General features: G+C 42.2%; 1 protein-coding gene across 1 annotated transcript in view; it reads left to right on the top strand.

Annotated features, from left to right (window-relative positions):
• The window catches only part of LOC138367138 (uncharacterized), a 59502-nt gene that overhangs the window by 22275 nt on the left and 13293 nt on the right, over positions 1–23934 (top strand). The window lies entirely within an intron of this gene.

The raw sequence follows: 23934 nt of genomic DNA, 5'->3' as shown, positions 1-23934 counted from the left end.
GTCACCAACGGAATCCCAGGGGGCTCTGTACTTGGACCCATCCTGTTTCTAATATATGTAAATGATCTTCCAGAGGGTATAGACTCATTCCTCTCGATGTTTGCTGATGATGCAAAAACTTTAGAAGAATCACGACGGATGAAGATAGACAGAGACTACAGGGTGACCTAGAAAAACTGGAGAAATGGTCTAGAAAATGGCTGCTAAAGTTCAACTCTGGAAAGTGTAAATAGATGAAATTAGGCGAAGGGAGCAGAAGTCTGAACACAAAGTACCATCTGGGAGGTAAAATACTGCAAGAGTCAAATAGAGAAAGATCTGGGGGATGATATCACACCGAACCTGTCCCTAGAAGCCCACATCAAAAGGATATCATCAGCGGCATATGCTACGTTGGCTAACATAGGAACTGCCTTTAGAAACTTGTGTAAGGAATCGTTCAGGACCCTGTATACCACTTATGTCAGACCAATCCAAGAATATGCAGCTCCTGCCTGGAGTCCATATCAAGTTAAACACAAGGCAAAGTTAAAGAAGATTCAGTGGTATGCCACCAGACTTGTCCCAGAACTGAGAGGTATGAGCTACGAGGAAAGGCTGAAGGAGCTGAACCTCACGTCCCTGGAAAACAGAAGAGAACCAGTCTCGGTGGTGTAGTGGTAAGACACTCGCCTGGCGTTCCGCGAGCGTTTTGTGATGGGTTCGTATCCTGGCTGGGGAGGATTTTGTAACGTACGATTAAGTTACGTTGTTGGGTTGATTAGATACACAGTGTTTAGTGAGTTTCATATTTATTTAGTAGTCCTGGATACAGCAGTGTCGTAGACGTTGAGACGAAGCCTGGAGCAGAGCTGAGTGAGGCCGGAGTCGTGGAGCTCTATGTGGGAGAGCGTGGCGGCTGGATTGAGAATTGTGAGTGTCTGAACTCGGGGAGCGAGAGCGTGGCGGCTGGATTGAGAATTGTGAGTGTCTGAACTCGGGGAGCGTGGCGGCTCGATGCGGTCGTAGTCTGCTGTCTGCTCTATGTCGAAGCTGTAGCGTCTTGGGTCGATTAGGACTGTACACGCCGAGTGCTACATTATTGACTGTGGAAATTGAACTGTCTTCTATTCATCAAATCGTTGCTTATGTGGTGATTACACCTCAGCTTCCTCCAACAAGGTGAGAAGAGTATTACCTGTAATTGGGGAAAGGATTGTAGCTTCTGTAATTAGTTATGCTATTAAGATAATGAGATAATGGAGCGAGTATAAGATTAACTCGCTACAATATACTGGGTGCAAATCCTTAACTGTAGCTTCTGTTTAACTCAACAGTAAAATGGGTACTTGGTTGTAAAAACGATTCTTCGCGGCGGGGATCGTATTCCAGAGACCTGCCCGAAACGCTACGCGTACTAGTGGCTGTACAAAAATGTAACAACTCTTGTATATATCTATATAGAAAGGGGAGACATGATAACCACCTACAAAATTCTCAGGGGAATTGACAGAATGAACAAGGGACAAACTCTTCAGCACGGGTGGGACACGAACAAGGGAACACAGGTGGAAACTTAGTGACTAAATGAGCCGCAGAGACATTAGAAAGAATTTTTTCAGTGTACGAGTATTTAGTAAATGGAATGCACTAGGAAGTGATGTGGTGGAGGCTGACTCCATACACAGTTTCAAATGTAGATCTGATAGAGCCCAGTAGGCTCAGGAATCTGTACACCAGTTGATTGACAGTTGAAAGGCGGGACCAAAGAGACAAAGCTCAACCCCCGCAAACACAAATAGGTGAGTACAGTAGGTAGGAGACACTATGCTATCCTGTTTGCAGTAGTTTACCCGATAGACATTCCAATGTAATACCGTTTTCTGTGAACGTTCTTACAATACACGCTTTAAAGATTTTTGAAGCACAAACTAGTGTATATAATGTTGATTGGTGAAGCACTTATTTTATGTAATAAATTATTATGCTTATTATAATTTACTAAGAACAACTAATATTTCTCAAAACAAAACTACGAGCCTTCAATAGGATGTAGCTGATTTGTAATATTCTAAGAGCATGGACAATAGAAGGTAAATTTCACAACCCATGTGGGACCTGAAAACTACAATTTTCATTATACTTGAACCAATCACGACTAATTCTGCTGTCTACGTCAATGGACGGGTACTATAAGACGTAAATTGGTACGTGAGGAAGAGTTTGGGCCTTGAAAAATATATAACTGGGAATATACCACATATGTACTAATTCATAAGGAAAATATTGACTATAAGCAATAAGTCATATTTGTGCTGTCTTGTGCGAGAGCGGGTTGCAACATACATGACCACAAGGTTCACCACACCACCATACATGACCACAAGGTTCACCACGCCAGCATACATGACCACAAGGTTCACCACACCAGTATACATGACCACAAGGTTCACCACACCAGCATACATGACCACACCACACCAGCATACATGTGGTGAACCACAAGGTTCACCACACCAGCATACATGACCACAAGGTTCACCACACCAGCATACATGACCACAAGGTTCACCACACCAGCATACATGACCACAAGGTTCACCACACCACCATACATGACCACAAGGTTCATTACACCACACCATACATGACCACAAGGTTCATTACACCACCATACATGACCACAAGGTTCACCACACCACCACACATGACCACAAGGTTCACCACACCACCATATATGACCACAAGGTTCACCACGCTAGCATACACGAGCACAAGGTTCACCACACTTGAATGGTGATTATACTTGATAATAATACTCTTATTATTGCATTATCGCATTATCTAACTTAATACTGGTACTTATTATCGATCCTGAGATCGATATTGACTCCTGAGAATTACGTTACTCGACTGAGCGATCAGCTGTCAATCCCGACAGCCTTGTCACTTACCTCAAAAATCTATCATAATTTTCGTTAACACGTCAGCCACGAACCGACATATATATACAACCACACTTGTCACAACCTTGGGGAACACAACATGAGAAATAACCACACTCTGTTATCACTCCACAATAATCAAATGCCAGGAATCCCTGGTGTTACACACGGACACTATTACCTGTGCACTTATGATGACCAGTACTGGATTTCCACACCTGCAAGAGATTACATCACATGGAACATGATAAACATCATGAATGAATTACTATAATTCTACCAGAGTGGAATATAAATATTACTTGGACATCCCTCACTGTCCTTAGCTAATCTATGTAAACTTTGTTCCCGTGTGTACTCACTAACACACACACATACAGGGGACACCTGTCTACACCAGTCTAAATCCGTCTGGACTGACATGAATGTCAATAAGGGTGAAAATCTCACACGTTCCCACTTCACCTCACCCAACCGGGTATTTGGAGACCATGGGACAGCACACCTGACCTCGAATTCAGGCTAAAAGATAAAACCACCAAAAACACACACAAGGTATTTACTCTCATTTACACAGCCGGCTCACATCCATGCACCCCAGTGTCCCACTCCCTACACAGACCACCTGCTTTGCAGGTGGTTGGTCAGCTAAGCTGGTATAGCCTCGTGTGTTGACGGTCGTACACGGATAGCTCGGCGCATTTTTCGTAATCTCTCACACAACACATGGCTCGGATCGTACACCCCAGACCCACCGGTGAAGCGGTGCGTTCGTACACAAATGACGCGTTCACGTCTAGCTTCAATTTTCACGAATTTCTATGGGAAAACCTGCCTCTGAACATGATATTTCTCCGTTCACTCGACTGCTATAAGGCACTAGCAGGATTTAGAACGTTTGTATGATCACTGGAGTGAGGACCCACTGTAATACCGTAAAGGTGTTTTGTATTTAAAATATACATAGTACAGGAGTCACAGACAAGATTTTGAGAGGCACCAGGTTGGCGGCCCCTAGTAATTAATAAACTCTCACCTCTAAGTATTAACGACCACCAAGTGACCAAGGTCAGGTCGCGGGAAGTTGACCTGGTCTCTGCTAATCTCATAATTGCAGGCGGCTAGCTGGGGGGGGGGGGGGGGGGGGGTGTGACCTTCAAACATGCCGCCAATTTAAGGTGTGGCTTGGTAGAGTGCCTGGGGCTATCTACCTGTGGGCGGAGTTAGCTAGTTGGTCTTCAATAAATACCCCGGGTACTGTACACTCAAGAGATAGACAGATAGGAAGAGACAGACAGAAGACATGAGAACAGCCAGCAGACCAGAACCAAGAGGCTGTCAGTAGCACGGGGTCGGATGTCAACTGCAGTCCCCCCCCCCCCTCTCTATCCAGCTATAGGCAGACAGTTGGTGAGTTGAACATGAAAGGTGACGTAGTCGTGTTTACTAGTGTTGTGTGACTATCAGGGAGCAGACGGCTGTAATGGTCTCGAATTCTGGTGTAGTGACTCACGTTTTACATTAATAATGAACCTTCAGTTCGATTGCTGGAATTCTGATATTTATCATGCTAAATAAATAATGGATTCACTTACTTTTAATTTTACTTTAATTGTGTTCCCGAGTTGTTGGAATTACCGATATATGCAAACTAGAGGGTAGAGTACTCTAGAGTTAGTGAGAAGAGAGAATCTTGCCTGGAACACGATTCCAGTTAAATCATGCTCATAATGACCTGTTGATATATCTTTGAGAATTTTGTGATACCGACAAGTTCTATTCCTTATCTTGTATATAATGATTTTGAATGGACGGTGGCAGTCTACCTTCTACTTCTACTATCTACTTTTCTACTTCTATCTACCATTCTACCTCCACCACCACATCCTATTCATCTCTGTACCCTCTCTCCCTTTCACCGAACCACACTCCTCCCTCCTCCCTCACTAATTACTTCATTATTCATCTCTTTCCTTTCCTTTCTCAGATTCGTTCGTGGCAGTGAATTGCTCTAGAGTTCTCTTGAGTCGCGGGTAGCTGATCAGGTTACAATGCCTTGTGTTCGTGATACCTAGGTAATCAAATACCTAGGTCTCAAGGTGTTGAATTAGAGAGGCTGCAGTAGGGACTCTGGGGGGAGCTTTAGAATAGCTAACTGGGGAGTGGGATAATGGACAAGAAAGAGCTATTTCCCCCACTCCCCCATTAGAATAGTTAACTAGGGGTGGTATAATGGACTAAAGAGAGCTGTTCCCCCACCCCGCGTTACACTACGAGCACATTGACCACTAGTATGCAAATTACCCACGTTCCAGATCTCTACTCACTACACTTCCAATCTTTCTCCCCTTCGAACGGCGACGGCCGTATTGTATTCTGCTGCAGACGACGTCATAGTTGAGGTGGCGAGTGGAGCTTGTGGAGTAGTCAGCCGCCACGACGTCTACTTTACTCAATTTGATCGAATTAAGCAAAGCCAGCGTCAGGACAAGGTGGCGGCTGGATTCAGAATGATGGTGTCTCTCAGCGAGTTGAAGTATCTTCCAAGGTTCTCCTCAAAAGAACCAATCAGAGGGAGGCACACAGCGGCCTACCCCTCTCAACCAATCAGAGACGAGCTACTAGGTCTGCAGGGCGACTCTAAGATGGCCGACCCAAGGTGGCGTCCAAGATGGCTTGCTGCCGTTGTCATGGGAACAAGGCTGGCGGTGTGGCAGCAGGTGGCTACCTGCATCACCACGCTCTCCTCCTTCCCGCGCAAACCTGTCTCCTTCAAACTCTACACAGTAAGAGTTGTTGCTGGCTCTATCTCTTTCTACAAATGCGTCACAACGGCCATTGTGACATATTTGGATTGCTGATGACTGGGGCTTTCACATGAGCCCAAACACAAGATGATTCGGGTTCTGGTTACAAACTTAGGTCCGTGCACTTGCAAAGTGCACCGTCCGCCACAGGCATATAAAACCAGTGGAAGTTTAGTCTGGTGAAACCATCCCCTCTCACTCATTATACCAGGTCTACACCACCAGTATCATGGTCCTCACCATACCAGGTCCACACCACCAGAATCACGGTCCTCACCATACCAGGTCCACACCACCAGCATCATGGTCCTCACCATACCAGGTCCACACCACCAGCATCATGGTCCTCACCATACCAGGTCCACACCACCACCAGCATCATGGTCCTCACCATACCAGGTCCACGCCACCAGCATCACGGTCCTCACCATACCAGGTCCACACCACCAGCATCATGGTCCTCACCATACCAGGTCCACACCACCAGCATCATGGTCCTCACCATACCAGGTCCAAACCACCAGCAGTCACCATACTGGTCTATGTTACAAACCTTAAGACTTAGTACGATTCTTTCCCCGCAGTGATTAATTATATTAAATCGGCCTTGCCAACTGGTGTCTAGGGGTAAAGGGGAATAAAACACTGCATAACTTGGGGAAACAATGTATCTACGCTAAGGATGACAAACATAACAATTTAATAGTACAGTTAATGGCCAGAAATATTCTTTAGCATGCAATAATATAAATAAAATTTTTATTGAGCAATGAGCAATCACACCAGAACATGAATTCTTGATTGGGAAAAATCACAATCATCTAACCAGAGAATTAACCGAGTATTAGCTAAAATAACCATAACCACGGACTTAACTTAAAACATGTCTCCTCTCGACCAAAGCTGCTACGCCTCTGCCCAAGCGTCGGATCCCAGGGCAGGCGTCTACCACAATATCAATTAAACATCCACATAAACTATTGTGGAAATTCTACTAACAAAATGTAGTACTAATATTCAAATCATTATTAATCTTAAGAGTATATAATGATGTTACATTACTCAATATATTTTACTGGCAAACAATAATAAGAATTAGTCAAGGGTAAACTATACTCACTCGCTTGACAACAAGTTCCCACACTGGCCACATCCAAATATGGTCATCCCCCCACACGGAGAAACCAACATGAAAATACTTGCACAAAAAAGCCTCATACAATATAATGCAACTCGGCACACTACAGCATGCTGCAATATATAACATACAATATTCTAATATCATCCAACTGGATACTATACTAATTATAGAACAAGACAATAGAGTAATATAAGCATCAAGAGTAATGTTAGAATCCTAGTAAGATTCGTGACATCCCTCCCGTCCCCTAAGAAAAAAATGAAATATACTGAAGGTTGATTTCATTTTTTTGACTGCATGAAATATAACATGAAAATACAACATGAAAATTGTGAGGGATCTAGATCCCTCAGCTAGTTTTTCCTAGTTTCTAGATTAGGCTAGGCACTCTAGAAACTGAAGCTTTCAAAATAACATATGCTTGTTGGGTGTTGAATGAAAGCTTATGTCAAGAACTATCACTTGAGAGTAGTTAGAAGTCTGTGATTGCTCTGTAGAGAGAATTACAGAGATTTTCCTGTTTCTGTGAAATAGGATGGGAATTGAGAGTGAAGTGGTGTAGGGAGGTACTTGACTCTCCCAACGGTTTTACAGGGGGAGGGGAGAGAGAGTGGAGTGAACGTTGCCCCCCCCCCCCCCCACATGGGAGACAATAAGCCACTGTCTTTGTAGGCCTCGCCCTCCTTGTGACGTCACAGGACGCCCGAGGGTGACGGAGGCATAAGATTGGGTCCCGCACGTGTGGTCCAAGCCTAGTTTTGGCGCGAACAGCTATGATTGGGAGCGGCATGAGGGAACAGTGCCGGCTTCAAGCTGATTGGTCTAGTCATGGTAGTAAGGAGGTATGGGCATTTTGAGTTCCCTTAGCCCGCCAAATCTTCAGTTTGAATTGGGCGGCCAGGGAAGGAAGACGTGTTTGGTGGAGGTGGCACCCTGCCACCTCCACCCCCTGTTAATCGCTTCTGTCGTCCAAATTACTCGATTGGTGGCACTCCTGCCATCAGGGGTTGTGTCAAGGCCCAATTAAGTGAATTGGGGCCAAGGATTTAGGGAAGAAACAGTAATAAGGCTAGAGAGACAGTTGACTGTGTGAACGCATGAGGCAGGCTGGCAGAGCCTCATGGTGTATCAGATTGATCCCTCATCCCTCGGGTCTGAGTATCCTGTCTGGTGGCAATGGGCAATTGATGTTGGGCAGTGTATGCGTATGTGATATTACAGGCGCATGTTGGACTTTGCATTCCGCCAGGCTGCGTCAGTATGGGGACGCCGCCGGCCATTGTCACCACAGTGTAGAGCAAGGCAGGCTCAGCCGTGAGGGTACTCCTGTGGGCGGCACCCATGTGCGCGCTCGCCCGCGGGTGGAGGCCACTCACCCAGGCCAAACACCACCCCGCCCGCCAGCCCGGCCGGTGAGGTGTTATGACGTCATGCGCTACCCGTGGCCACCCAGGCCACCAGCACGCCGGCCACCCGTACCCACCCAGGCCACCCCGCGCACCAGCTCAGCCCGGGTGGGGTGTTATGACGTCACGCGCTACCTGTGGCTACCCCCTTAGGGCCACGAGGTGGCCACATGCCATGGCCACTTTCCCGGGACAGCCTAGGGCCACATCTTGTCGACGCATGAGGAGCAAGCCAGCTAAGTGTGTCAGCTAGTGTGGTAGTAACTTTGGTAATGAGGAAAAATAAGGGAAAGAGGCAGTAGAAAGGAGCCGTGAGTACAATAAGAGTTGTTACAGTGAGGAAGCAGCTGAGAGGCAGCTGTCTGTACTGTCGTCCAGGTGACTGGTTGGGATGTACCTGGAGATGGATGTTGTACACGGTACCACACAAGTAGTTATATATATATATATATATATATATATATATATATATATATATATATATATATATATATATATATATATATATATATATATATATTATTAAATATGACCGAAAAAGTAAGATTAATAATTCTAACACGAATTTTCTCAATCTTTCGTACATTACGCTTCACTGTTGGAGGTAAATCAAAAATTAATTCTCCAAAATTCATTTTTATTTCTAGTCTGACGCGACACGGGCGCGTTTCGTAAAAATTATTACATTTTCAAAGACTTTAGTTCACAAATACACAACTGAATAGAACTTACGTATCTCCGATTTTATATCTACATTTGAGTGAGGTGGGAGGGGTGATGTGGCATTAACACAAGACAGAACAAGAGGGGATATTAATAGGGTATTAAAAGTATCAACACAAGACAGAACACAAACAATGGGTATTGAACTGAAGTGTTTGTAGAAAGCCTATTGGTCCATATATCTTGATGCTTCTATATTGGAGCGGAGTCTTGAGGTGGGTAGAATATAGTTGTGCAATAATTGGCTGTTGATTGCTGGTGTTGACTTCTTGATGTGTAGTGCCTCGCAAACGTCAAGCCGCCTGCTATCGCTGTATCTATCGATGATTTCTGTGTTGTTTACTAGGATTTCTCTGGCGATGGTTTGGTTGTGGGAAGAGATTATATGTTCCTTAATGGAGCCCTGTTGCTTATGCATCGTTAAACGCCTAGAAAGAGATGTTGTTGTCTTGCCTATATACTGGGTTTTTCGGAGCTTACAGTCCCCAAGTGGGCATTTGAAGGCATAGACAACGTTAGTCTCTTTTAAAGCGTTCTGTTTTGTGTCTGGAGAGTTTCTCATGAGTAGGCTGGCCGTTTTTCTGGTTTTATAGTAAATCGTCAGTTGTATCCTCTGATTTTTGTCTGTAGGGATAACGTTTCAATTAACAATATCTTTCAGGACCCTTTCCTCCGTTTTATGAGCTGTGGAAAAGAAGTTCCTGTAAAATAGTCTAATAGGGGGTATAGGTGTTGTGTTAGTTGTCTCTTCAGAGGTTGCATGGCTTTTCACTTTCCTTCTTATGATGTCTTCGACGAAACCATTGGAGAAGCCGTTATTGACTAGGACCTGCCTTACCCTACAGAGTTCTTCGTCGACTTGCTTCCATTCTGAGCTGTGGCTGAGAGCACGGTCGACATATGCGTTAACAACACTCCTCTTGTACCTGTCAGGGCAGTCGCTGTTGGCATTTAGGCACATTCCTATGTTTGTTTCCTTAGTGTAGACTGCAGTGTGGAAACCTCCGCCCTTTTCCATGACTGGTACATCTAGAAAGGGCAGCTTCCCATCCTTTTCCATCTCGTAAGTGAAAAGCAGCACGGAACTCTGCTCAAATGCCTCCTTCAGCTCCTGCAGATGTCTGACATCAGGTACCTGTGTAAAAATGTCGTCAACATACCTGCAGTATATGGCCGGTTTCAAGTTCATGTCGACTAAGACTTTTTGCTCGATGGTACCCATATAGAAGTTTGCAAACAGGACACCTAGGGGAGAACCCATGGCGACCCCATCTACTTGCTTATACATGTGCCCATCCGGGCTCAAGAAAGGTGCCTCTTTAGTACAAGCTTGGAGTAGTTTCCTCAGAATATTTTCTGGTATGTCAAGAGGAGTACAGGCTGGATCACGATACACTCTGTCGGCTATCATTCCGATTGTCTCGTCCACAGGTACGTTGGTAAACAGCGATTCTACGTCCAGCGAGGCTCTTATCCCTGTGGCCCGTGTGCCCCGCAGTAAGTCAACAAATTCCTTTGGAGACTTCAGGCTGAAGGCGCAAGGAACATAAGGAGTCAGCAGGCCGTTGAGTCGCTTCGCCAGTCTGTACGTGGGTGTGGGTATCTGGCTAATGATTGGCCGAAGTGGGTTTCCAGGCTTGTGCGTCTTGACATTTCCATACGCATATCCAGGTTTATATTCCCCAATGATCTTTGGCAGGTGGAGTCCGGATTTCTTGGCGTTCACAGTTTCGATCAGTTTGTTGACCTTTGCTTTTAATTCGGCTGTAGTGTCCTTCGGGACCCTTTGGAACTTAGTTTGGTGAGAGAGTATGATGTTCATTTTCGCCAGATATTCAACGGCCTGCTGACTCCTTATGTTCCTTGCGCCTTCAGCTTGAAGTCTCCAAAGGAATTTGTTGACTTACTGCGGGGCACACGGGCCACAGGGATAAGAGCCTCGTTGGACGTAGAATCGCTGTTTACCAACGTACCTGTGGACGAGACAATCGGAATGATAGCCGACAGAGTGTATCGTGATCCAGCCTGTACTCCTCTTGACATACCAGAAAATATTCTGAGGAAACTACTCCAAGCTTGTACTAAAGAGGCACCCTTCTTGAGCCCGGATGGGCACATGTATAAGCAAGTAGATGGGGTCGCCATGGGTTCTCCCCTAGGTGTCCTGTTTGCAAACTTCTATATGGGTACCATCGAGCAAAAAGTCTTAGTCGACATGAACTTGAAACCGGCCATATACTGCAGGTATGTTGACGACATTTTTACACAGGTACCTGATGTCAGACATCTGCAGGAGCTGCAGGAGGCATTTGAGCAGAGTTCCGTGCTGCGTTTCACTTACGAGATGGAAAAGGATGGGAAGCTGCCCTTTCTAGATGTAACAGTCATGGAAAAGGGCGGAGGTTTCCACACTGCAGTCTACACTAAGGAAACAAACATAGGAATGTGCCTAAATGCCAACAGCGACTGCCCTGACAGGTACAAGAGGAGTGTTGTTAACACATATGTCGACCGTGCTCTCAGCCACAGCTCAGAATGGAAGCAAGTCGACGAAGAACTTTGTAGGGTAAGGCAGGTCCTAGTCAATAACGGCTTCTCCAATGGTTTCGTCGAAGACATCATAAGAAGGAAAGTGAAAAGCCATGCAACCTCTGAAGAGACAACTAACACAACACCTATACCCCCTATTAGACTATTTTACAGGAACTTCTTTTCCACAGCTCATAAAACGGAGGAAAGGGTCCTGAAAGATATTGTTAATAGAAACATTATCCCTACAGACAAAAATCAGAGGATACAACTGACGATTTACTATAAAACCAGAAAAACGGCCAGCCTACTCATGAGAAACTCTCCAGACACAAAACAGAACGCTTTAAAAGAGACTAACGTTGTCTATGCCTTCAAATGCCCACTTGTGGACTGTAAGCTCCAAAAAACCCAGTATATAGGCAAGACAACAACATCTCTTTCTAGGCGTTTAACGATGCATAAGCAACAGGGCTCCATTAAGGAACATATAATCTCTTCCCACAACCAAACCATCGCCAGAGAAATCCTAGTAAACAACACAGAAATCATCGATAGATACAGCGATAGCAGGCGGCTTGACGTTTGCGAGGCACTACACATCAAGAAGTCAACACCAGCAATCAACAGCCAATTATTGCACAACTATATTCTACCCACCTCAAGACTCCGCTCCAATATAGAAGCATCAAGAAATATGGACCAATAGGCTTTCTACAAACACTTCTATTCAATACCCATTGTTTGTGTTCTGTCTTGTGTTGATACTTTTAATACCCTATTAATATCCCCTCTTGTTCTGTCTTGTGTTAATGCCACATCACCCCTCCCACCTCACTCAAATGTAGATATAAAATCGGAGATACGTAAGTTCTATTCAGTTGTGTATTTGTGAACTAAAGTCTTTGAAAATGTAATAAGTTTTACGAAACGCGCCCGTGTCGCGTCAGACTAGAAATAAAAATGAATTTTGGAGAATTAATTTTTGATTTACCTCCAACAGTGAAGCGTAATGTACGAAAGATTGAGAAAATTCGTGTTAGAATTATTAATCTTACTTTTTCGGTCATATTTAATAATATATGTCTACAGGAAAGACTGCTACCAAAATATACTAATATATATATATATATATATATATATATATATATATATATATATATATATATATATATATATATATATATATGTATATATATATATATATATATATATATATATATATATATATATATATATATATATATATATATATATATATATATATATATATATATATATATTTATATAAGTGTGTAGACTGACTAGAGTATGTAAACCAGTCAGTGTAGAAATTTACCATATAAGTGATCCAGCCTGTCGATTCTATATAATCGTTCAGGCTGGATTAATGCCATAGAGTACCGTAAAATTATAATCATTAGAGGTAGACAGGGATGTCAGTGGGGACCCCTGAAGTCTGTGTAATTAGTACATATTACTTGGTGATATAATTTTCATGGATTATGTGAATGCCATTTCTATGTGTTCATTTGCATGTTTATGTACTGTGTTGTGTGATAAGTCAGTAGAGGTGATTGCTGACTGATTGCCTAATGATGTCATTAGCATGTGGGGTATGCTGACGGCATCATTGTGTTGCAGGTTTGTGCACTATTGTTTCAGTTTATACAATATTATTGCCCCAGGAACTGTGTTGAGGGTTTAAGGGACCTCTAGGATTATTCAGGGGAATTTTCAGTACTTAATGAGAGCAGGCAATTGATGGGTTAATTGCCTGGCTGAGGTATGTGTGTGTTCACAGTATTCCTTTGCAATCGGGTGCAAGTAAAAGAGGAGGGGCAGTAATATTAGTATACTTGGGTGTGTTGCACAACCGTGTGTTTTTATTGTGTGGGCACAGTAATTAGCGAGTTGCAGTAGCCGCAACCGTATGTGGGCAGTGCTGTTATGATGTTGCATGCCATTGTAGTGTGACCTATGTAACGCTGGGGTTACTTTGTTTCTTTAAGTTATGTTGAGGACTTAAGGATTCAGTGAGTTAATTAAGGGGTAATTAACTGGATAAGGGGTGCACACTTAGTATTGTGGAGTGAGTGAGGGCTGTTATAAGAGAACAGTGTTGAGCGAGAATGAGATACGTCTCGGGAGCAATTAATTGTCCATGTGACAATTAATTGACCACTCTAGCTAATTATGTAATTAGCCTTCTCATCATGAATTCACGTAGTAGGAGAGGATCTGTCAGAGTCTGTCAGTACTTGTGTTAATGTAATATGCTCGAGACTAATTACCTTTCAGGGGTATAGCAATTAGTGGCTCATGTTAATTAGTGGAGTAATTAACATTGGAGAGCTCCGGTGACTCGGTAAAGCGAGGTCATGGAGCTAGCATAAATCGTTGTATTAATCATATCCTGTCTGAGGACAGTGGATTATTGGCACATCTTGTTAATTAGGGTAATTAACTCCTTTCCCGTGAATACACAGTGTTTGATGAGACCTGCTTAGGCAGTGCGGAGTGAGACGTATTTCTGGATGATTAATTATCGGTCCTGGTGACAGTTAATTACTGGCTCAGTAATTAGTGCCTTAATTAGGGTAATTAACACTTACTAGTAATTTTTTGACACAGACTGTGGAGAAGCTACCAAGTTAGGGTAGGCTTAGTTAACGTAACTCAATGGGGATGTAATTAGTGGTCCGTTTGACCTTAATTGAGAATTACTCACTGAATACTTGCAAGGAGTCAAGTGTGGTGTAATATGTTGAGTTATTGTTAACAAGAGAGAGACAAGTGTTAAAGATTAACGTAGAGTATCATCATGTTGTTGTCTAGTGGGAGACAATTGTTTGTGATTACCGTGGTACTTTGTTGCTGACTGCTGCGATCAGTCAATTAACGTAATTAATCACTTCAGGCAATTTCTTTTTGTTGTCGTCTGGTGACGAGAGTAGAGTCATCTAGGGATCTGTGGAGCTGTGTCCCAGAATCCCGCCTTGCCTGTCTGTGTATCGGGTTACAACAGGGCAACTTCTTAGTGGGAGTTGCAAAGAGTGTTCACACTAGGTTGTGATAGGGGGGAGTCACTGTTAGACTTCCGCCTAGTTACGTGGGTCTCTCCTGGGGGGCGGGAGGACCCCTAAGTTTGTGATTATAGTAGCTGTCAGGGAAATCGTGACACTATTGATTGCCTGCTTGTGTCTTTGTTTCAGTGGATCCTTCATTTGTTCAGTTAGTTCATGTTGTCAGCCCGAAGTGTCAGCAAGATGGAGCCTGCTGTCACTTCTCGAGGGGCTGTTGAATAGCTGTGTTGCAAATGCCACTTGATGTACAATAACGTAACCATTCGCTGTGGTGTAACTTAGTCTGTGATATTTTTCTTTGTTTTGCAATATTGCGTCATCAGTGGGCACACCTGTCTTCAGGTTAGTTCAGTATGCAGCCTCACAGCAAGGGTTGCTATGTAGCTGTTTGTTATCGTGCCACTGGATTGACATTAACGTAATGTAAACTCGGTAATGTAGTAGTTAGTCTCTTGTTATTAATAAATTGTTATGTTATAGAAAACAGTCTTTGATGTCAACCCTTCAACCATATTATTCCACCATATTTCTGCATATTATTATTAAATGTTGATGTGATCTTGATAAGGCGGCTGTTCTTGGGAATTCGAATTCCAATTCATAGCGCCACTTCAAATATAAATATTTGATTGTGAGAACCCGTCAGTTACCCTTTATTAGTTTTAACGTCCTGTTTAACTAGGAGGAGCCAGCGGCCTATTGTGGACCGGTTTTCACCCTTGTTTGGGTGGAGGCCTGGCGGTTTGCTCCCGCTTTTCCTTTTTTCTACTGGACTCATGCTTAACTGCCGTGAGCAGTCTTTAAACTTGTAGTCCACCTCCTAAGGGAGGTAGGCGTAGAGAAAAATCTCACAAAAATACTTCAACTAAAATCAAAGTACAAAGCAATGAAATTTCACACAGTAAAAAAATACAAAATTTACATACAACTTATGAATAAAGAACACTACATATTATGGCACTGCAACAGGAAATCCTTTGGATAAGGCATCAGCAAAATAACATTTTGCCTCCCAGGAATATGACGAATTACAATATTGAATTCTTGCAGAATCAATGACCATCTAAGTATTCTCTGGTTTTTACACTTCATAGAGTTGATAAATGTCAATAGATTATGATCTGTATATACTACCACTTGATTTCCTGACAAATATGTCTCAAACTTCTTCACTGCCAGTATTAAACAAAGTGCTTCTTTCTCAACTACAGAGTAATTAATTTGTGTCCTGTCAAACTTACGTGAAAAATAATAAACAGGATGTTCTAACTCATCTGGTCCTACTTGGAACAAAACAGCACCTGCTCCTAGATCTGAAGCGTCTATGTGAAGAATAAAAGGTTTATCATACTGTGGACTAGCTAGCACAGGTGAAGTAGAGAGATTTCCTTTCAACAACTGAAAAGAGTTCTGACACTCCTGCGTCCACTTAAATTTTACCTGTTTCCTTAAAAGATTTGTTATGGGTGCAGCAACAATGGAAAAGTTTTTACAATACCTCCTATAATATGCACACATTCCAATAAATCTCTGCACAGACTTCTTATTTGTTAGGACTGGGTAATCCACAATTGCCTGGATCTCGTCTTGCAATGGGACTATCCTTCCTTGTCCGACGACCTCATGTCCTAAATACACTATAGTTCCTTTAGCCCAACTACATTTCTTCATATTGACAGTCAAATTAGCATGTTGTAACACATTAAACATTTCCTAAATACACTATAGTTCCTTTAGCCCAACTACATTTCTTCATATTGACAGTCAAATTAGCATGTTGTAACACATTAAACAATTTGTCTTTACATATAAACATATGTCTTTAAACTAGACATATGATCTACCTATATAAGGGGCCTCGTAGCCTGGTGGATAGCGCGCAGGACTCTAAGTTACCTAATTCGGTCTCCTAGTTCAGCAATAAAATGACATAAAATTTTATTGCTGCATGAGCAGCAATAAAATTGCCTATAGAAGTTTCATTGTGCAGCCTAAAACTTATCTTCCTTGTATCTAGAGGTGGTTTGTTAATGTTGGTTAGGAGAAATGTGAGGTAATGGTCTGTGGTTCTGTCAATGATTATCCCTGAAGTAAGTAGAGAGGTTATGTTAGTCCAGATGTTGTCAAGAGCCGTGACAGTACTATCAGTGATTCTAGCAGGTCTAGAGATTAAATGTATGAGGAAGCAGGAACTCATACAGTTGAGGAAACTAGCATTGTTACCACATCGACGAGTCTTCCCCATTTACCTGCCTACATTTATCCTGCTACCATGCATACCATGGGAGCCGGTCGGCCGAGCGGACAGCACGCTGGACTTGTGATCCTGTGGTCCCGGGTTCGATTCCCGCACGAGGCAGAAACAAATGGGCAAAGTTTCTTTCACCCTGAATGCCCCTGTTACCTAGCAGTAAATAGGTACCTGGGAGTTAGTCAGCTGTCACGGGCTGCTTCCTGGGGGTGGAGGCCTGGTCGAGGACCGGGCTGCGGGGACACTAAAACCCCGAAATCATCTCAAGATAACCGTAAGAAGATACCCAATTCTTACTGAAAATCACAATGTCATCCAAATATGCCCTACAATCTGGCATATCCTTCAACAAAGAATTCTTTAATTTCTGAAAAGTGGCTGGAACATTCCTTAATCCAAAAGGCATTACATTAAACTCGTAAGCTCCATCAGGAGTGATAAATGCTGTCACTTCCCTTGCAAAATCTGTAAGAGGTATCTGGTGATATCCCTTAGATAAGTCCAATTTAGATACAAATTTAGCATGACCTATAGTATCGACACAGTCCTCCAACAAAGGTAAAGGATATACATCAACTACAGTTACCTGGTTGAGTTTTCTATAATCCACTACTAATCTCCACTTATCTTCTGGTTTCGGTACTAATAGACATGGTGAACTCCAGGAACTCTGACTGGGTTTAATGAACCCATGTTGAAGAAGATAATCGATTCTTAAACGATAATCGATTCTTAAACGATTCTTCGTGGCGGGGATCGTATTCCAGGGACCTGCCCGAAACGCTACGCGTACTAGTGGCTGTACAAGAATGTAACAACTCTTGTATATATCTAAAAAAAAAAAAAAAAAAAAAAAAATAAACCTCCTCCTGGATGATACGACGTTTCTCGGGTGTCACTCGATAAGGGTGTAGCCGAATTGGAGTTACATTTGTCAGGTTAATGTCGTGAGTAATGAGAGAAGTCTGAGTGGGGACCTCCCTAAACAAGTTGGTGGACATCTCCAAAAGGACCTGGAACTCTGCTCTCTCTTCATCCTGCAAATGACACAACAATTCTTCCCCGGAACTGCTGGAATTAGACAAACAAGAATTACCATCTTCTTCTGCAACACTCGATTCTTCATGATTTACCTCCTCAGCATCACAACAAGCCACAATACTAGGCCCATAATAAGCCTTCAACCGGTTTACATGTACACTCATGGTCTGTCGTTTCTGCTTGGGATGGCAAACTTTGCAAGTAACTTCCCCTAGACGTTTTACTACTTGATATGGTCCTGCAAATTTATGAGACATAGACGTACCCATACGAGGCTTCAAGACCAATACCAAATCTCCTGGCTCAAAAACTCTGAGTTTGGCCTTGAACCTCTGGTCATATTTCTGCTTCAATACCTATTGTTGTTCACTTAGATGTCGTAAGGCCAACTCCCTCGTTCTGGACAGCTTGCTCTTTACATCCGTCAGGTAACGCTCACTCTGCCTGGTTGTAACATCTCCTAACATTTTCTCATGTAACATCTTTAAAGGTCCTCTCACTTGATGTTCGAATACAAGCTCGAAAGGAGAACAGCCTAGGGCTCTTTGCAATCCATCTCTAGCCGCAACAAAACAAATGGTAAATTATCATCCCAATGTCTGGGTGAATCTTCCCCAGTTGCCTTCAACATTTTCTTGAGAGTTTGGCGGAACCGCTCGATTCCCCCCTGACTCTGAGGATGGTAAGGACTGGAAAAATTGTGCTTTATACCAAATGAATTACAAAAATGTTTAAAGGTGGTGGAACAAAAATTAATCCCATTATCAGTTTGAATTATACGGGGCATACCAAATAGTGAGAAAAATCGTTCCAACTGCCTTATAATGGTAGAAGCTCTAATGTTACATAAAGCATACGCTTCAGGGAACCTGGTGGTCATACATAAAATTGTAAACATATACATATTTCCGGATTTGGTACGGGGTAAAGGTCCGGCACAATCCAGTACCACATGAGTAAAAGGCTCCTCTGGCACTACAATAGGGTATAATGGTGCTCGTGGCACAGTCTGATTAGGCTTACCAACAGTTTGACACACAACACAATTGTGGCAATATCTGACCACATCTTTTTTAAGTTTTGGCCAATAGAAAAGTTTACAGATCTTATGATACATACTGGTAATGCCTTGATGGCCTCCCACCAGGCCATCATGAGCAGCTTGCAATACCTGCTCCCTATACTCTGTTGGCACAACGAGCTGGGTTTTAGACTCACAATCATCTGATGAGGGAGTTCCTGATGGTCTCCATCTTCTCATCAGACATTGATCCTTGAAATAACAACCCGTACTCTCCTCCAAAGTATCAATGGAGTCGGGTGCTTCTGCATAACACTCAGCAAGACTGGGATCAGTACTCTGTAACTTACGCAAGGTCTGGAACTCTACAACTGGAGCGAGCGGGCAAGGAACTGGTACCTGGGCCACCTCTTCTAGACCATCTGGGACAGAATAAATTAGGGCTTGGGCACCGGCCTCACTCTCGACATCCACGTGAGCTAAAAATGTATCTTCAAGGTCCACCTCCACCTCCCTGTCTGAAGGGGTCCTCGCCTCGAGACCATCCACCTTGGTAGTAGCAGGACTTACCACATTCTGCTTACCCATGCATCTGGTCACAACACAGGCTGGATAAATGACACCATCATCCGCATCTGGTTGAGCCAGTACTGCACTAGGTTTAGTATACATAACAGGACAATCGGTCCCAATAACTTGACACTTGTCAAAATCATTACCTACAGTGATATTAATCCCAGTAATGGGCAACTGCTCACTGACTGCTACAGTGCACCAACCTGGTGTAATAGAAGAATTCAGGTTAACCTTAATTAATGGTACACGCTGGATATGCCCTCCAAGTCCCTGCAATAACACTACCTCTCCAGTGTCTTCTCTGCTAACATCAGTAAGAACACGGCGAGAAATTAAGGACTGGGAAACACCAGTATCCCTTAACAACTGAACTGGTTTCCAGGTTCCACTAGTACATAATAGGGTTCCCGAATGTAGGTATGGATCAAAATTAGTCATCCACTAGGGCATGACTGGAGCAACATTGGCATTAAAGGTTTGTAAACCCCTACTCATAATCAGACCAGTTGGTCTCAACTCTGGGTGCAAAGCATAACAGGAATTTACTACATGACCTCTTCTCCTGCAATGCGTGCAATATCTGCTAGTGGTCGGAACAGCTGAACCCACTGCAGGCTTAATCACTACATTACTTAAGGTTCACAACCCTGTCTGTTGTGTCTCAGATTTAGGCTGTACAGGAGAAGGGTTAAGGGGAGAAGGTGAAGTAGCTGGTCGGGTCTGAAAAACATGATTTTTCTGAGCATAATGATTAGTTTTAGCATTAAAATGATTAATTGGGGCTCTAAAAGGCACTTTAGTAAGTAGTTCATGCTCATCAGCTAGCTTGGCTAGTTTTATAAGATCAGTGGTTTGTTTATTTTCAGCCATAAACAAAGCTAATTTCTCTGGTAGACATCCCAAAACTTCCTCAGTTACTATGAGGTCTCTCAAAGTCTCAAACTCTGTAATATTAAGTGTTTTAATCCATCTGTCAAAGTGATTTAATTTTACCCTTACAAAGTCAGAAATAGTCTGGTCATGTGCTGTTTTTAAACTTCTGAATTTTATTCTATGTGCCTCTGGGATCTGCTGGTAAGCATTTAAAATACTTTGTTGAACAAATTTAAAATCGAAAGAATTCTCAGCAGGCAAAGATGCAAATATCTCTTGAGCTTTACCCTTAAATTGTCCTTATACAATGATAACCCATTGATCGACAGGCCAGTTCATGCTGACTGCTAATTTCTTAAAATGCAAGAAAAATATTTCTGGATCTTCTTCATTAAACTTAGGTAATTCTACATGTTTGCTGTACTTGGAGGAACTATTTGTACTCTCTGGATTATTACTAGTGTTACCTAGCCCTGCTGCAATTCTCTGCTGTTCCAACCTGTTATTATTTTCAGCCATACTTTGCTGAATTTTTAATTGTTTAGTTTGCTGCTCTGCCAGTTGTAACTGAGCCTCCAACCTCTGCTTGTCTGCTGCCAGCCTAGCCATTACTAATTTAGTCTCCAACTCCAACTTTAAGATTTCCACCTTGTCACTTGACTCTTCTTCTAACTCTCCTAAACACTCCTCTTCAAGTCTCTCCTCTTCCACCAAGTGTGTGACAATAACTCTTAACACTTGAGCCTTCAATATTTTACTGGAAATTCCTAGGTTCAATTTATCAGCCAGCAATAACAAACCAGACTCCTTAAAGTCTTTAATTTTACTAAAATTTGGCTGTTCCACCAGCGCAGCAACCTGATCCTCCATGGTTGGCTCAATTATCACAATTTAACACTTGAAACAACACTGAAAATTATACTTGGCCCCTGGCACAAGCTGAACACTTACCTCAAATCGTGAAGCATTGAGAAGTTTTCACAGCAGCTCAGATTGAACAGACAATTTCACAGGCTTGATTAGGTGTCACTAGATAATCACAGAGTACCTAGGAAGGCCATTGTTATTAATAATTAGCACTGTTAATTTGTGAAAACATTACAGGGAATTAATCTTTCATCTCCCGGACAGGCCCCCATTTGTTACAAACCTTAAGACTTAGTGCGGTTCTTTCCCCGCAGTGATTAATTATATTAAATCGGCCTTGCCAACTGGTGTCTAGGGGTAAAGGGGAATAAAACACTGCATAACTTGGGGAAACAATGTATCTATGCTAAGGATGACAAACATAACAATTTAATAGTACAGTTAATGGCCAGAAATATTCTTTAGCATGCAATAATATAAATAAAATCCTTATTGGGCAATGAGCAATCACACCAGAACATGAATTCTTGATTGGGAAAAATCACAATCATCTAACCAGAGAATTAACCGAGTATTAGCTAAAATAACCATAACCACGGACTTAACTTAAAACATGTCTCCTCTCGACCAAAGCTGCTACGCCTCTGCCCAAGCGTCGGATCCCAGGGCAGGCGTCTACCACAATATCAATTAAATATCCACATAAACTATTGTGGAAATTCTACTAACAAAATGTAGTACTAATATTCAAATCACTATTAATCTTAAAAGTTAAATGATGATAAATCTTAAGAGTTAAAATATAATGATGTTACATTACTCAATATAATTAACTGGCAAACAATAATAAGAATTAGTCAAGGGTAAACTATATTCACTCGCTTGACAACAAGTTCCCACACTGGCCACATCCAAATATGGTCATCCCCCCACACGGAGAAACCAACATGAAAATACTTGCACAAAAAAGCCTCATACAATATAATGCAACTCGGCACACTACAGCATGCTGCAATATATATCATACAATATTCTAATATCATCCAACTGGATACTATACTAATTATAGAACAAGACAATAAAGTAATATAAGCATCAAGAGTAATGTTAGAATCCTAGTAAGATTCGTAACAGTCTACATCACCAGCATCATCGTCCTCACCATAACAGGTTCACACACAACGAACACAAAACGTTGCTGCAACCTCCACTAATGTTTCCGAACTGGTGTGGGAAAGAAACGTTTCAAGTATGGTTCAACAGGCATATGAGCAACCTTTAATCCAAGATTGTCAAAAGTATTTCTTTATATAATTTGGCAAATGCTATCTTTTCTAACATTAGTTTCTCCTTTACATGTTACAAAACTCATTTGTTCATGTTTAAACGTCAAATTGAAGTTCATTACAAATATACATTTTGAATGTTGCTTCATAGTTGTAGGAAACAATCTTAAAAAATTTAGTTACTCGGAGATATATTAGATTATTACTTCTTTTGTTGTAGATTATATTGGCTTATATATCACGATTTGTTCCCTTTATATATTAAAACTTTTTCCATATACATTTATTAATTTTTATATCATTTTGCAACATACATTAATATTAATTATGAATGTTGTATCTGAGTTGAATGAAAGGGTACAAATTATTTACTTTGGTGTACAAAGGTGTACAAAACATTTATAAAAAAAATAACACTATTTGCTAACATATATATTTAATAATACGGTTTTTTATGTTAAGCACCAATGGGTGAGTACAACTACATGACTGCAACTAGGGGGAGTACAAGTAGGTGAGTAGAACTAGGGTAATTAAACTATATATAATAAAATTTCATAGTCTCGGTGGTGTAGTGGTAAGACACTCGCCTGGCGTTCCGCGAGCGCTATGTCATGGGTTCGTATCCTGGCCGGGGAGGATTTACTGGGAGCAATTCCTTAACTGTAGCCTCTGTTTAACGCAACAGTAAAATGTGTACTTGGATGAAAAAACGATTCTTCGCGGCAGGGGGTCGTATTCCAGGGACCTGCCCGAAACGCTACGCGTACTAGTGGCTGTACAAGAATGTAACAACTCTTGTATATATCTCAAAAAAAAAAAATATATGAGTGTAACTAAGGGAGTACAGCTAGGTGAATACAACTACATGACTAAGACTAGTCTGAGTACATGTAGGTTAGTACAACTTGAGCACAACTAGGTGAATACATGTGGGTGAGTATAATTACACAAGCTATGGAGGAGTAATTGCAAGTAGATGAGAACCACTAGAGAAGTAAAAGTAGGTGAAAACCAGTAGCTTAGTTAAACTAGGTGAGTACTTCAAGTGAAGTGAGTACTCATCACCGCATAATTCTCCTTTTGGTACGCCAGCCTTTTATTTTCTAGTTCTCTTTGGGGGGAAATAAATCCTAGCTCCACCAAGTGCTCAAAGATCAATACACTGTGATCACTCATTCCCAAGGGGCTTCCATCTTAACTTCCCTTATATCCCACTTATTGAGGGTAAATATCAGATCAAGCATAACAGGTTCATCCTCTCCTGTCATTCTTGTCAGTTCCTTGATGTGTTGACTTAGAAAGTTTCTTGTTGCTAGGTCCAACAGCTTAGCTCTCCATGTATCTCTCCATGTATCTTAGCTCTCCATGCTGATCTCTGTTCTCCCAATTTATCTTTCCGT

This window comes from Procambarus clarkii, chromosome 2 (genome assembly GCF_040958095.1).
Source record: "Procambarus clarkii isolate CNS0578487 chromosome 2, FALCON_Pclarkii_2.0, whole genome shotgun sequence".
Taxonomy (NCBI): domain Eukaryota; kingdom Metazoa; phylum Arthropoda; class Malacostraca; order Decapoda; family Cambaridae; genus Procambarus; species Procambarus clarkii.
The sequence above is the reverse complement of the archived record's forward strand: the minus strand, read 5'-3'. Positions and strand labels throughout refer to the sequence as shown.